This window comes from Hemicordylus capensis, chromosome 3 (genome assembly GCF_027244095.1).
Source record: "Hemicordylus capensis ecotype Gifberg chromosome 3, rHemCap1.1.pri, whole genome shotgun sequence".
Classification (NCBI taxonomy): Eukaryota; Metazoa; Chordata; class Lepidosauria; order Squamata; family Cordylidae; genus Hemicordylus; species Hemicordylus capensis.
The window spans coordinates 149,461,923-149,478,168 of record NC_069659.1 but is presented as its reverse complement, the minus strand read 5'-3'; the positions used below and the strand labels follow the sequence as shown (position 1 = coordinate 149,478,168).

Sequence of the window (16,246 nt, the reverse complement as noted above, 5' to 3'; positions counted from 1 at the left end):
CAGGATAGTGTACATGATCTTCTTCCCCACTTTTATCCTCACAACTATCCTGTGAGGCAGGTTTGGAGGAGAGAGAGAGAGTCTCTGCTAAAGTCCCACAGTGAGTTTCATGACTGAATGGGGAATGCAAGTCGCACAATTCTAGTCTTAACACTCTAATCACTACACCACACTGGTTCTCAACTGTGTGCATATTGATTGCCAGAGAAATCTGATGTAGGAGGAAAAGGAGATTCATTTTTAGGATGAAGTAAGCAAGTGGGGAGAAGCAGGGGCATAGCCAGAAGAGAGAGGGCCTATGTTCACCCCTCTCTCTGGCAGTCCCTTGGAGTGAGGGATATAATGATAGGGAGGGGTGGAGTCGGGGGCCCAGGTTCTTTGAACCCATCCACTTAATTATAGCTACACCCCTGGGAGGACAGTGTTGGATATCTTTAAGAGAGCATGAAAGGGTTTAATTATCAATATGTGGGGAGGCTGTGAACCCAAGCCCTGGATCTTTTTGGTACCTAGCAACACCTCTGCAGGGGGGAGAGGAAGAGGGAAGAATGGTAGGATTGTCCATGCAAACTCTGGTATCGGCAGCTATGTTCAGAATTTCTCTACAACAAAATAAAACAAATAAAAAATCAATCTTTCCCTGAGTGTATTTTAGTGTAAAAAGTAGTGAATTCAGCTAATTTAAGTGGCAGGGCAAGGATGGCGGGGGGAAGAAAAGGAATGAGCATAGAGGAGGAGGAAGATAGAAGGTGGTGTGAGATGGACGCAAGCCTATGTGTGGCTCCCTAGAGGTGCATCAGAATCTAATCTGGCCCACCTCCAGATTTGAGTTTGACACCCTCTGGCATAGTGCATTTGCAAGAGAGAGAAAATCCAAGCCCCAATATTTTTATATATGGGGGGAAAAAACTTTTATGGAAAAGTTCCTGTTGCACCCCCTGTAATTTCATGCTGGTTCTGCCCCTGATCTGGGGCTTTTTAGTTCGGAAAAGAGGCAACTATGGGGAGATACGATAGAGATGTATAAATTATGCATGGACTAGAGAGAGTGGACAAAGAGAAACCCCCCCCCCCCACCCACTCACAACACTAGAACCAGGGGTCATCCTATGAAACTGAAGGCCGCTCATTTATTCTTAAGTAGGGTGATCTTTCCAGGCCTATTGAACTTCTAGCACACTGAAGTTTATAAAGTATGGCAGCTATATATTTAGGGTCCTCGGCAATGGAAGGTTAAGATGACGACAATGCAGCAGCCCCAGCCAAGTGCTCTGGAGTGTTTCTGCTGATTTATTGTTTTATCTTCAATTAGTTTCAGTTTAAATTTTACTGTCTTACTGCTATTACTCCCTGTTTTTGTATGTGATGAGTGGCTTGTTTTGAATGAGACAATCAACTGTTGCTGCCTTTTTATGCATTGGGATTCTATCCCAGCTGAGATATAGGTCTGAAAAAAAGACTGTGATCACCAACTCAACTGTCGGATACCCAGGCTGGAAAACAGTTGAGATTAGATCACTTTTGGGTGAATGAGGAGCTGGGGTTATAACTTCTCTTCCCATAAATAACAAATTTTCAGTTTTGGAAACATTTGATGGAGGAGAACAAACGCTACTGCCAGATTTGATTCGCCTCTCACAAGGTAAATCACAGCACTCTGACGAACAATTAGATAAAGGTATATTTGAGATGCTTTCCAAACAAGCTCTTACCATGGCAGAAATTGGATTAAATGTCTTTGAAAAACTTCGTGGGATGGAGGATAAACTTCAAACCTTGTGTAAGGCAATTGATTTATTAAGGGGTGATATGAAGGGAGAGAACCAACACTCGGAGCCTCCTACTAGCTTAAACGAATCAGCTAATTTTAAACCTGCCCCTCAGATGAAGCACTCTGTGGATCATTCATGTAACAGAGATATTGTTTCTGCCAGTATTAAAACATCTCATGTTTTGCAAAGGAATCAAGATTCCTGACAATTTACTTTGATGCTGTGGGCACTCAAGAAATTTGGTATTGTGCCTGTATGAATTCGTAAGGATATTACAGGCCTCCCTTTGCTTCAGCAGAAGTATACTCTTCTTACTGGGGCTGCTACAAAATATCACTCTGACCTTGGGAAAGAGAAATCTGACTTTCATTGGCAGCATTCCCAACATAACATGAGAACTCAGCCAGGAGCTCCTGGCAGAAGGCCCAGTCAGGTGGGTAGTAGCTCTGGTGAGACACTGCCTAGATATTTAGCCAGGAGAGAAGAGCCTCCATCTTTTAGAACTGCTAAAAACCTTTCAGAAATTGTTCAGGTTTACAGGGATATCCCTTTACAGCCTGTTGAGAACAATAATGACCTATCTGTGAGGGAGGGCATGCAGACTGGATGTACAGAACTTGTGGCAACTAATTTTAACTCATCAGCACTGAATACGCACATTTCATCTGATCTAGCTGAATGTTTACCCATAGATGTCAGTTCTTCTTGCCCTGAATCTACATTACTACCTAAGCACTCTGTTTCGGACAGCCACTTAGATATGTGAGCTACAGCAGGTGATTATGGTGCTAAGGATATTTCCTCAAATGTTATTTGTGCCCCTAAATTGATGGATAAGCCATTGCAGGTACCTTCATACTCCCTCAGAGAAGAAGTGTGTGGGGGGAGAAGAAGTGGGCTGGCCAGCCAGAAAGTGGTGTGGGTGGAGGGGAGAAAGAAAAAGGCAGTGGTGGGTGGGTGAGCCAGCCGGAGGCGCAGATGCTCTGCACCCGCTCAGCTAGTTTTTATTTATTTATTATTTCTCTCTATAAACCACTTTGGAACCTTTTGTTGAAAAGCGGTATATAAATATTTGTTGTTTTTGTTGTTTAAACTTTATAGGGCCAATAAGAACTGCATTACAGTACAACACATTCTTGATCAGAAAAAATAATATTATTTCCCCTAATAAAAGGGGGAAAGAGAATTTTGCTTAGGGAAACCTGGGAATAATAATGGGTTGCCTCTAGATCTGATGATACTATCACTATTTGGAATATTGTATCTGCCCATTCCTCTGGCGTGGGCCTAGGCTGGGCTGTCTCATCACTGCAAATGTGTGGGTAACCCACTTTTGAGCTTTGTATGGGATGTCTGCCCCTATGAAATGCCCTTATTCCCCCAGATAGACTCCCTACTGATTTGGCCCTCAGTTTCCACCAAGGAGGTTGCTAGTTTAGTGACCCAACTCAAACAGGGTAAGGCCCCAGGGTTGGATCAGATACCTTCTGAACTGTTAAAATTGAATGTTGAATGGTGGGCCCCTGTACTCTTTACTTATATTGATCATACCGCCTGTATTCCAGAGGAGTGAGGTACAGCAGTGATAGTTATCATTTATAAGAAAGGCCAATGCTCTGACCCTTCTATTTATCAACCAATCAGTCTAATGAGCATTATTAGTAAATTATATTCTAGACACCTGTATGTTAAACTCACGGACTGGTTGGAACAGGAGATCATACTAAGGGAAGAACAGGCAGGATTTAGGTCCAGTCAGTCGACTCTTTATCAGGCCCTAGTTCTACAGCATCTGGCTGAAAAGTATTCATCACTGTATGCAGGTTCTATTGATTTTAAGGCAGTGTTTGACTCCTTAAGGCAATGTTTCCTCCCCAGGAGAGGAGAGCTGGTCTTGTGGTAGCAAGGATGACTTGTCCCCATAGCTAAGCAGGGTCTGCCCTGGTTGCATATGAATGGGAGACTTGATGTGTGAGCACTGCAAGATATTCCCTTCAGGGGATGGAGCTGCTCTGGGAAGAGCATCTAGGTTCCAAGTTCCCTCCCTGGCTTTTCCAAGATAGGGCTGAGAGAGATTCCTGCCTGCAACCTTGGAGAAGCCGCTGCCAGTCTGTGAAGACAATACTGAGCTAGATAGACCAATGGTCTGACTCAGTATATGGCAGTTTCCTATGTTCCTATGTTCCTATGTTTGACTCCTTTCTAGGGAGCGCTTGTGGAGTAAACTTGCCAATTCCTCCATCGATCGTCAGTTGCTTCTCCTTATGCAAATGTTGCATCCTGTTTTATGATTGTAATGGAGGGTCCTCTGCTCTCTTTGGCTTTCAGTAAGCTCTATCTGGAGTTCACCACAACTGTCTTAATTTTAACCTGTCAGTTTTGCGTTACAATCTGTTTGATTTATTATGCTGAGTTTGTTTGTTTTTTGCAAGTATGTATGTTTTACTAAGTATTGATCTATGACCGCAATAAAGGACTGACTGCCTCCAAATGTTGCATGAGAACACTTCACTGAGGGTGAGATGCAGTGTCCAAGGACATCTGACCCAGTCTGTACCCACACAGAAGGGAGTAGAACAGGGATGCATTTTGGCCCCACTTCTTTTCAATCTTTATATCAACACTCTTATTGAATGCATGGATAACCCGGATTTCCACCCTCCTAAATTAGCCAGTAAATCTATTGCAGTGCTGCTTTATGCTTACAATGAGGTTATTCTATTTAGAACATCTGTTGGCATGAGAAGAGCTTTACATAGGTTAGCTCAATACCATGAAGAGGAGTATTTATAAATGGTCAGAAGTCTAAGATCATGGGTTTTGCTTTAAAAAAATACACCCAAGAAACATGTCTGGGAGATTAATGGGTGATAATTGATCAAGTAAAGTAGTTATAAATACCTGCTAGTATTTTCAGTGAAAATGGCTCTTGAGGGTCCACTGTGAGCATGTTGCAACTAACGCTCAGAAGAGTGCCTTTGCTATCTTAAAGTTCATCTTCCACAGAAGTGACCACCATATACCTGCTGTACTTAAGGTTTATGAGGCCAAAGTGCTGTAACGAATAGCAGATTTAAGCCCAGCCTTTGTTTCAGAGCAAGTCCATGTGGGGGAAGAAAAATGCTGATTCATTTCTTCCATGTTTGCTCAACAAAGGCTATTCCTTTAAAACTTAACAGTTTCTTGGTAAATGCTGCCACCACGCCCACTTTTAACAGAGTTTAATCCCTCCCTGGTGTGGGTGAAATTCCAGGGAAACTCTCCTTCATTTATCAATGGAAAAATATAGAAAACCCTCCACATGCAATCTACATGTGAATAGAAAACTTGGTAGGTTGCTGAACAATTAACATTGAGGCATGTTTGCACCAGAGTAAAACCCCTTTTTCCTGAGTTGAAAATCCACTCAGAGGCAGGTGAAATATAAAGAACAAAAAGAGAAAAGCTTTATTCAAAATACTACAGACTGCTTCAGTCTGAGGCTCTCTCAGCTTTGAGTTACAGGTAAAAAGAAATACTCCGTACTTTATAAGATTACTTCCAAATAACATCCCAGCTGGTATTTGGAGTGGCACACTTCAAAAATCGTGGTTACCCAGTTGCAAGGATAGTTCTAAAAGCACCCCCAGTTGCAAGGAACCTTTAAAAGCACCTTTACAGGGTACAGAGCCTTCTACAGCCCCTGGTTGGATAAAAAGGGCTCAGGCTAGAGTTTCTTATAAGGTTACATTACAAAATAAAACACAATAGATCAGGTGTAAGGATTTACATAGCACCAAAATAAAGTAATCTAACGCAGGCTAACGAGCACACAGTTCCCTGGCTAAGCCTTTCCAAAGCCAAAAAGCCCTGGATTCCTTCCCCTTTGAACTCACCCCAAATTCCAGGAGAGTATTCAAGCTTCCTGCAGTCCTGTCTCCCAAGTATCAGCAGATGTTCCTCCATGAGATAATTCTTCAGGCTAGCTATTGACCATGAGGCAGCAAACTCCATTGCTCCTCATTAAATGTTCCACCCATCTTCTCTCTTCCCCCTCCTAGTTCCTTCTGAGCACAAGGACCCCTTATAGGTAATAACCAGCACTTTGTATTTCACTTGGAAACATATTGGCAGCCAGTGCAGTTCTTTTAGAACCGGTGTTATGTGGACCCTTCGTGTTGTCCCAGAGACCAATCTGGCTGCTGCATTCTGTACCAATTGTAGTTTCTGGACTACATACAAAGGCAGCCCAACAGAGAGTGCATTACAATAGCCAAGCCTGGAGATTACTGTTAGTCTTAAGGAGGCAATTATTAGACAGCTTCTGAAGAAGCCTACCTTGGATCCCTCAGAACTGAGTAACTACAGGCCTGTCTCCAACCTTCCGTGGTTGGGCAAGGCAATTGAGAGGGTGTTGGCCTCCCAGCTCCAGACAGTCTTGGAGGAAACTGATTATCTAGACCCATTTCAAACTCGCTTCCAGGCTGACTATGGGGTGGAGACTGCCTTGGTCAGTCTGATGGATGATCTCCAACTGGGAATTGACAGAGAAAGTGTGACTCTGTTGGTCCTTTTGGACCTCTCAGTGGCTTTCAATACTCTCAACCATAGTATCCTTCTGGAGCGTCTGAGGACGTTGGGAGTGAGAGGCACTGCGTTGGGAGTGAGAGACTGTTGTTCTTCAAAATCTGAACTTTTGTATGGCATCCCTCAGGGCTCTGTATTGTCTCCAATGTTGTTTAACATCTACATGAAACCTCTGGGAGAGATCATCAGGAGATTTGGTGCAGGGTGTTATCAGTATGCTGATGACACCCAAATCTATTTCTCCATGTCAGTATCATCGGGAGAGGGCATAACCTCCCTAAATGCCTGTCTGGAGTTGGTAATGGGCTGGATGAGGGATAACAAACAGACTGAATCCAGATAAGACAGAGGTACTCATTGTCCGGGGTCGAAACTCGGGAGATGATTTTGATCTGCCTATTCTGGATGGGTTCACACTTCCCCAGAAGGAACAGGTACTCAGTCTGGGGGTGCTTCTGGATCCAAGTCTCTCCCTGGTGTCCCAGGTTGAGGCAGTGGCCAGGGGTGCCTTCTATCAGCTTTGGCTGATACACCAGCTGCATCTGTTTCTTGAGATAGATGACCTCAAAACAGTGGTACATCTGCTGGTAACCTCCAGACTGGATTATTGTAATGTGCTCTATGTGGGGCTGCCCTTGTACATAGTCTGGAAACTACAGTTGGTTCAGAATGCGGCAGCCAGGCTGGTCTCTGTATCATCTATATTACTATATGACCATATTACTCCAGTATTGAAGGAGTTACACTGGCTGCCGATATGTTTCCGGGCAAAATACAAGGTGTTAGTTATAACCTATAAAGTCCTAAGCAGCTTGGTCCCTGGATATTTAAAAGAACGTCTTCTTTGTTATGAACCCCACCGCCCATTGAGATAATCAGGAGAGGTCTGTCTGCATTTGCCACTGGCTTGTCTGGTGGCTACTCAGGGGCGGGCTTTCTCTGTTGCTGCCCCGAGGCTTTGGAATGCGCTCCCTAGTGAAATAAGAGCCTCCCCATCTCTGACAATTTTTAAAAAGTCTTTAAAGATGCATCTGTTCACCCAGGCTTTTTAACTGATACTGTTTTGATTGTTTTTAATGTTTTAGAATATTGTTTAAAAAAAATTTAATTGTTGTGTTTTAAATTTTTTGTTTTTGTTTTTAACTAATGTTTTAAGGTTGTTTTTATTTTGTTGTAAACTGCACAGAGACATAAGTTTTGTGCGGTATAAAAATATGTTAAATAAATAAATAAATGTGTACCAATGTTTTAAGGTCATTCACCTTTAGAATGGACGTAGCTGATGTATCAACCGAAGCTGATAAAAAGCACTCCTGGCCACTGAGAAACCAGGGAGAGCTTTGGGTCCAGTAGCACTCCCAAGCTACATACCTGATCTTTCAGGGGAAGTGTAACCCCATCCAAAACAGGCAGATCTGAACCAGCTCTTGAGTCCTGGCTCCCCACAGTCACTACCTCCGTCTTATTTGTATTTAACTTCAGTTTGTTATTCCTCATCCAGCCCATTACTGCCTCCAAGCAAGCATTTAGGGAAGATATGCCATTTCCTGATGAGGTCGGAAAAGGAAATCTGGGTGTCATCAGCATATTGGTAACACCCAGCACCAAACCTCCTGGTGATCTTTCCCAGCAGTTTCATGTAGATGTCAAAAAGCATTGGAGACAGTATGAAGCCTTGTGGGATTCCACACTTCAGTTCTCACTTAACAGAACAACAGTCTTCAAGTAACACCATCTGGAATCTGCAACAGAGGTTTGTCCACTTCCTCAGGAGTCACAAACTGAAAATGATCCAATCTAATTATTATTATTTTACTATTATTTTTACATTTATATCCCGCTCTTCCTCCAAGGAGCCCAGAGCGGTGTACTACATACTTGAGTTTCTCTTTCACAACAACCCTGTGAAGTAGGTTAGGCTGAGAGAGAAGTGACTGGCCCAGAGTCACCCAGCTAGTTTCATGGCTGAATGAGGATTTGAACTCGGGTCTCCCCGGTCCTAGTCCAGCACTCTAACCACTACACCACGCTAATCCCATAAGAGGAGTTGCTGGACTCCTCTAGACTCTGCAGTAACTGTAGAATCCAGCTCGGCCTGAATCTGAGAGATTTTATCCACAAAAAAAGTTGTTAAGGACGTCACAGTGAGTGACTGATGGTTCCAAGTTTAAATTTAAGGGGGAGGGGTACATACTAGCCCCTTCACAACCCTAGACAACTCAGCTGGATGTGAATTTGCAGAAGCAATGTAGACAGAAAAGAACTGCTTCTTTGCCGCCCATACTGCCAGAGCATAGATCTTCAAATATGCTCTGTGTGTGCCTGATCATACTTGCACCAAGTCGTCCTTCACTTGTGCTCTAATCTTCTACCTCGCTGCTTCAGCTCCTGTAACTCATCCGAATACCACCGGGCTGTCTTTAAAGCAAGTCGGAGATGACGCTTAGGAGCTATTGTGTCTACTGCTCTAGTAAGTTTATTATTCCATCTTTGTACCAGAGCGTTGACAGAATTGTTAGTAGAGCCAACCCTAAACCCCTCCAAGGCTTCTTGGAATCCTGTTGGATCCAATAACCTCCTCAGGCAGACCAATCTAATAGGTCCTTTACCCCTGCAGAGGTGGGTCATGGCTGTAAGTTCTACCTTAACGAGATCCATCCATGACAATGGGGAGATGACAGGAGTCCCCACCTATGGAACACCTCCTTGATTAGAGCAAAAGAGCAAATTGAGCGTGTGACCAGCATCACAATATTCATTTTACAGAAATATTCATATTTTTCTTATCTCCACCCTCTTATCAAACATCTCTGTTAGAATGGATGATGGATATACAACTTTTTTATTAGCTGATCGCTGTATATCCACAACACTGTGTGTGGCCGAATATTGTGCTGCTGCATGTAAGATCAGGTCTGAGCTGATCTAAATTATTTGTATTTTGTATTACTGTATTATTTTCATTGTTTTGTATTGTTTCTGTGATGTTGGGTCAATGACTCTCTCTCTCTCTCTGTGTACACACACACACACACACACACACACACAAATATGTATATATGATCCTCTAGTACTTGTATTAAGTATGTGATGGGACACAATATATAGCACAGCAGCCATCTTTTGTGTCAGCATGCAAATTGTGTGGGCATACAGATGGCCTCCGCACATCTGCAGAGGCTGAAACTATGCTGAAGAGGGATCTCTGCAAACTTTGGCTGCATCAGGGGGGCGCATGGTGACACCGACAGCTGTGTTGGGCCAGTAAGAACTTTAAACTATTTCTCTTGCTGCCCCCTCCTGGCTGGATTCCCCCATCCCTTTGCTTGTAAAGCGGAATCCTTACCAGATTCCCCTCTACAAGTACCTCAAACCACCAAACCAGTTCAGTCAAACAGACAGGACTGGCCAGTCGATTCGACCGAACCAGTTCAGGGTAATGCGGTTCAGTTTTAATTCAGTCCAAATTCGAATCTAACAGCAATTTTTGGTTCGTGCAAGTGCATGGCGCAAGTGCAAGGCCAGTTCATGCAAGTGCATGAACGGTGCATGGTGCATCCCCCAATAGCCCACCCGCACAGCGGTGGCATGGTTCTGGAACTAACCTGGCCTCCACACATGCATGGAAGCCATTTTCTAGAAGGAACGCTGTGCACTGGGTCTGTGCCAGGGGGATTTAAGGAGCAGTGGCAGCTGCAGCCGAACCAGTAAGCACCTTACATATACTTTTAAAGGTATCCTCTTGCTGCTGCCCCACAACTTTTGGAAGCCTTTTCAAGCCAGAATTCCCCTTTGTTTGTAAGGGGGAATCCTCATCAGATTCCCCTTTAAAAGCAGAGCTCCTTGAACCACCGAACTGGCTCGAGCTGGTTTGGTCAGACGGACCGGCCAGTTAGTTTGACCAAATCAGTTCATGGACCTGCAGTTTGGTCAAACACCCCTAGCCCAAACTCCTGGAGAGCTACTTCAGATAAGCCTGGGAGCTACCTAATGCCCACCCACCCCGATTTGGAGTAACAAAGAACCATGCAGGTAGCTGATGTTTTCTTGTATGTATGGTCATCAAACTTGATTTGGATTTGCCCAACATTTGTTCAGGGCAGCCTTCCTTGGAAAGTAGGGCTACCACATTGCCAGCTGGAACTTCAAAGCAATGAAATGAAAATACAACCAAGAGAAACCTCTATAACCTCCTTGAAAGCGTCTGTGTGTATTTTAGTGTCTATGAATGGCTATTATAAAAAACTGATTGATTTGAATAAGAACAGTTACATTTTAAAGCTGAGAATTAACCCCTTCAGCAAATGTATAAAGAACTGGTTTATGGATAAGTCTATGAAGACTATACGAAAATCAAGTGTAATGGAAAATGCAGGCACCTTCAAATGTTTTCTTTGTTGCATAAGAATTAAGCATGTTAATAGTAAACAATGAATAAAGGGTACCAGAAGGTGTAAAATAAACAAATAGTTTGTCTGTAAAAATATCTACAGCTTATTTCCTCAGAAATTCAGTTTTTATCTTATGTTGCACATCAATTAAAAAAATCAGATCAAGAAATAGAGCAAGACCACAATCCAGCACCTTCAAGTCTCATTGTTCTTAACAGTGCTGAACAAAAGCTTTATATTCCCATTGAAACCAATGAGCCATTTTTAGTGGTTGCTGAGCAGCCTTTTTCTGCCTGACTACCCAGAAAAAGCCACATACTGCTGTGTGTACATTCTGAAAGGTAATTAGCGATAATGGTACAAGTGACTTGTAGATTTGGATATTTGCAGCTCTCAGATAATCTAGGAAATAGGTTGCATTGCTGTTTGGCATGTGCATTTACCTATTTATGCCCTGGGGTTCCTCCCACCCTTCCTTTGATTAAGGGAGCCACTCCATTTTCCAGCCCTGAAAAGGAAAGGGAGGAGCTTTTACTGCCTGATAGTGAGGCTAACATTTCTGTGCATGTGCAGAGGGAGAGGTCCCTGTATTTGGAGTGGGGGTGGGGGAGGATTGTCAGACATAGGTAATTTCAGACTCTGGACCTAATTACCTTAGAGGGACCCATCCCTTGCTACAGGGCTCACTTATCAATATTAGTTATCAAAGCTGTATACATAGAAAAAATAAATAGATACATGAGTGAAGAGGGGTTTGGGGGGCTGGCTTAACTCTGGGTTGTGGCTTGGAGTGACTCTTCCATCACATTCAGCGATGACCACCCCACCTTGGAAATATGCCCTAACCTGTATCTTGCAGGTTGCAACAGCCACAGATGTAAGAGTTCTTCAGCAACCTTTCGGGATTCCAGCCCTTCAAGGCACCAAAAGGAAGCCTAGGAGTTGTAGTCCAGACTGGCTGCAGGGCAAGAACCTGGCATAGCCTCTTCCTTACTGCTTACCTGAAAACCACTAGCTGCCTGCTGCCTTTCAGCCTGAACAGGTTATCCAGCAAGAAGGGAGAGGGGAGAAGAAAGAAGAAGCTGGCTGTGTGGTCTGCGGTGAGGACTTTTTCAGGCGCACTTCAGACTGCCTCAGAAACATGCTGGACACACACACACACACACACACACACACACACACACACACACACACACACTAGGGATGGGGCAGAGGGCTATGCGGAGCTCTGGACTTGTGCTCGAAAGTCCAGACTTAACAGCACCACTGGGGTTTGTGCATGTTTTGGAGGATGTGCCCACATGTGCATGAGGTTGCTTTTATCCATCCCTTTACCATTCTTGTGAGGCTGGAAGGACAAAAAAACTTCTTGCTACTATAAAGCAAAGTATGGCAGGATGTTTAAAGAAGGAAAGGCAAAAATAACCCTTTTTCCTTTTGCAACTAACCACCGTTCTCCCATTTTTTGTTGAATGTAAAATTGATCCTTGGTCATCTTTTTATTTGTTAGATCTCAGTCAGATTTTCAGTTTGCTATATCAGATTATTCGAAATAATTTTAGAGTATGCTGTGAGTTGCTGGGCTGCTTGATATTTTATGTTTTTAGAAGTATACCCAAATACACACTTACATTATAAAGTGTGCATGAAGCAAGCATTCCTAACTGATCAGGGCATTCACTGGGGATTTGGGTTTGGCTATAACTCTCCATCAAGCATACACTCGGCAGATCTAAATTTCCCACCACATAAAATATGAAGCAGTTCTCTGTGTTGGGTTTACAATTTTGTTTGTACCAATAGTTTTGCAGAACTCTTAGATGTCTGTATAATAGTCTGCTACAGACTTCTCATCAGTGGAAAGAGCCGCTGAAGCCCTTAGGGGCATGGCTCAGGCTCCAGAAGAGCCCCGAGTGAACTCCCCATGCCCGGGCCCCGAGTGAGAGCTCCCCTGTCTTTTTCAGGCAGCATTTTCTGCCTGAAAGCATCTATTTCCCCTAATAACTTGGAAAAGAGGCACCTTTTAATGTGGCGATTCTCTTTATTTAGCAGGGGAGAGTAACTGGCCCTATCCACCCCTAGTGCTGTACTTCCAGTGACTGTTGCTGGTATCCATTTTATGTTTCTTTTTAGATTGTGAGTCCTTTGGGGACAGGGTTCCATCTTATTTGTTTGTTATTTCTTTGTGTAAACCTCCCTGAGCCTTTTTTGGAAGAGCGGTATAGAAATCAAATAAATAATAAAATACATACATAATAATATTTTCCTTTCTCTCCCTTCAGTGAGGGAGAGAGAGGGAAATAGATGCTTTCAGGCAGCAAGCACTGCCTGAAATGACAGGGGAGAATTCACTCAGGATCTTGGGAGCTCGAGGCCATGCCCCCTTTCCGTGTGATGTCACACACATGGGATGTTGCTAGAGGGGCCAGACCCAGGCTGCCATTCAGCTGGCTCTGCGCCTGCTTCTCAACTTAGTTTTTCTTGAACTGGTATCTAAGAAGAAAACTTCACATTTCCATCCAAAAATTCCATAACAGTGTATATGTCAGTATTATTTATCTTAAGAACTCTTTGGTTCTCAGATGAGTGATGTTAACTGTGACATATATCTGCAAACATATCTGCCCTCTTCCTCCTTCTGCTGTGCTATATATTGTGTCCCATCACATACTTAATACAAGTACTAGAGGATCGTGTGTGTGTGTGTGTGAGAGAGAGAGAGAGAGAGAGAGAGAGAGAGAGCGAGAGCGAGCGCCAGCGTGATGTAGTGGTTAGAGTGCTGGACTAGGACCAGGGAGACCCAAGTTCAAATCCCCATTCAGCCATGATACTAGCTGGGTGACTCTGGGCCAGTCACTTCTCTCTCAGCACTCTCTCTCTCTCTCAGCACTGAGGCATTTCTGATGAAAGCTGCTGCAGATTTTTCACTACAAGGCAGCCACTTGGACATTAAAAGTTTTTAATGTCCAAATGGTGCTGCAAACCCAGCTGTTGTTGATTTGAAGATTTAAATGAAATTACTCAAGCTTCACAGCTACAACATTTCCAGCTCCTGTTGAAAATAAGCAGCAGAGCAGGCCAATAATTCTTGAGTACTGACACATTTTATTAATAGATGAATGAAACGCTGTGTGCGCGCGCTTATATGAAAATTAAATTATTTTGATTGCTTGTGCATTGGTTCTGTGCAAACATTTTAGAAAAAGGAATGCTCAGTTTGCATTTTTCTGTATTTATGCCTAAAACATTTAGCTTTTGCGGCTTCAGCTGAAAACAACACTATTAAATTGCAGCTTTTGCTGTCTGCTGTTTTCTTTGGTGATGCCAGTTTTGAACTGATTTGCCAGTGAAAGGGTTTCACTATGGCAGTGCCCACAAAAACACCAAATGGGGAGCTTGTCTAGCTTTTCTGTTGATTTCCTCTGTTGTGGCCTTTGGTTTCACTCACATTTAAATTTCTTGAACTATGACTGAAATGTGATAAGAATGTAGTCTTTACACCTAATCTCAAAGGTGAAACTTTGAAGGAACCTCCCTAGGCTCTCATACTGGGTTAACCACATCCTGGCTAGCTCCAAAGAACAAGACTTTGGGAAGCTCCTCCATCTATAAGATGAAGGAGAGGCATGGAAGAGTTCACTAGTACCTTATCCAGCTTTGCTCAACGTGCTTGAAAGCTGGTTTTATTGCGGGGTGTGTGTGTGTGTGTGTGTGTGTGTATTTTGCAGTGTAATATCTAGAGAAAACTCTATTTTTAATGTCTTCTCCATTTTATGCTATGCATGCCTGTCCATTTTCTGTTCTTGTTGCTCTGCACAAAGCATCTCTGCTATGTTTAATCAAGGAAACAAGCCGAGCGGTGTGTTCATTAGCATGCATTATGTACATTTGGTCAATCATTTTTCAAAAGCAGATTCAATCCTGTACACATAATCTGTGCTCCTCAGTGAATTCTTTTAGTTCTTCAACCTTTCCTTGACCCTCTTATGGAAGTGAACAATTATTCTGAAGTGTCAAAATGATGCATGGAGATTTAGCTGTGTGATGCCCATTAAAGTCAGTAGGAGCCATGTAGGTAAAGCCCAATACAACCCACAAAACATGCTCCTGGTGTGGTGGTAAGTAGTGATGTAATTTTCTAGACATCAGAGTGGGATTTGTATTGTATTGGTTGGTGTTCTATCTTGTCATTTTTGGGGCCTTCTCTAAAGATTAATGGAGATATATCACTGCCATCTGTTTGTTATGGAGTTAATGAGGAGTAATGCAACATTTAAGCCACAATTTCATATAGGTTCATGTAAACATTTAATTCATTTTGTATTTCTGTGATGAAGTGTAACATTTCAAAACAAATGTTATCAAAGTATAGAAGAGATCTGAGCCAGTTTTCAGGCCAGAACTAGATGTTATGGAAGATGGAAGAGCCCCTGGTGGCGCAGTGGTAAAACTGCCGCCCTGTAACCAGAAGGTTGCAAGTTCGATCCTGACCAGGGGCTCAAGGTTGACTCAGCCTTCCATCCTTCCAAGGTCAGTAAAATGAGTACCCAGAATGTTGGGGGCAATATGCTAAATCATTGTAAACCGCTTAGAGAGCTCCGGCTATAGAGCGGTATATAAATGTAAGTGCTATTGCTATTGCTATTGCTATGCACGACTGCTGCTGGAAAACACAGCCCCGTGTCTTCTCCTCTTCCACCACCTCTCCTCCACAAGTCATGTCTAGACTAGTAATACAAAATGTGTGGTGTGATGTCACTGTGCTGAGAGGTCCCCCCGGTGCACTCCATTGGCTACTGCTTGTGGAGGTGATGAAACTTACAGTGTGGTGGTGATAACCACTTTTAAATTCATTAAATCAATGGGTGGTTTCACATTGTTACGGAAACTAGATTCCAGATCTAATACTGGATTCCAGTATACACACACACAGCCTAGTTTGGTTTACAACCCTTCAGGATGTAGAGTTTTTCACACCTGGCTTTTAGTTCACATCTTCTCTGGAATGGAGGGGGTAAGGGGCGTATCTAGGGAAAATAGCACCTAGGGCAAGCACTGAAATTTCACCCCGTCCAAACATCTGACACCCATCATTCAGATAACTTTACCATAATATCAGCTCAAAAATACAATTCCAGACACTTTCAGGAGAAACAGGTTGTAAGCAACACACGCATGCATACACACACACATACAACCACACATGTGGCACATATGTGCCAGTCGCCTTCCCAAGGAATCGCAGCACATCTATGTGCTGGGCATGCCTCCATAGAGCTAAGCAGTGAAAGCTCTCTTTAGCAAATGCTCTGCCACCTCTGCACACCTCACTACAGGTTGCTGCCTCCAAGAAATTCAGAGATGGGTTTTTTTCTGTCCAAACAGCTTTTGTCTTAAAGGGAGATGGTTGCAATGGGAAAGCAACAAGCAGACTGGACAGTAAACTTTATGTCTAGTTTATCAAATGCATGAGTCAATCAGAATCACAGCATGACTATTCAATGTGTCTTTTAAAAA

The 16,246-nt window shown here is 43.2% G+C and overlaps 1 protein-coding gene and 1 long non-coding RNA gene across 2 annotated transcripts in view; one reads left to right on the top strand and one right to left on the bottom strand.

Moving 5' to 3' along the window:
- The window catches only part of CLYBL (citramalyl-CoA lyase), a 330,208-nt gene that overhangs the window by 84,287 nt on the left and 229,675 nt on the right, over positions 1 to 16,246 (top strand). The window lies entirely within an intron of this gene.
- The window catches only part of LOC128348963 (uncharacterized), a 35,581-nt gene that overhangs the window by 18,726 nt on the left and 609 nt on the right, over positions 1 to 16,246 (bottom strand). The window lies entirely within an intron of this gene.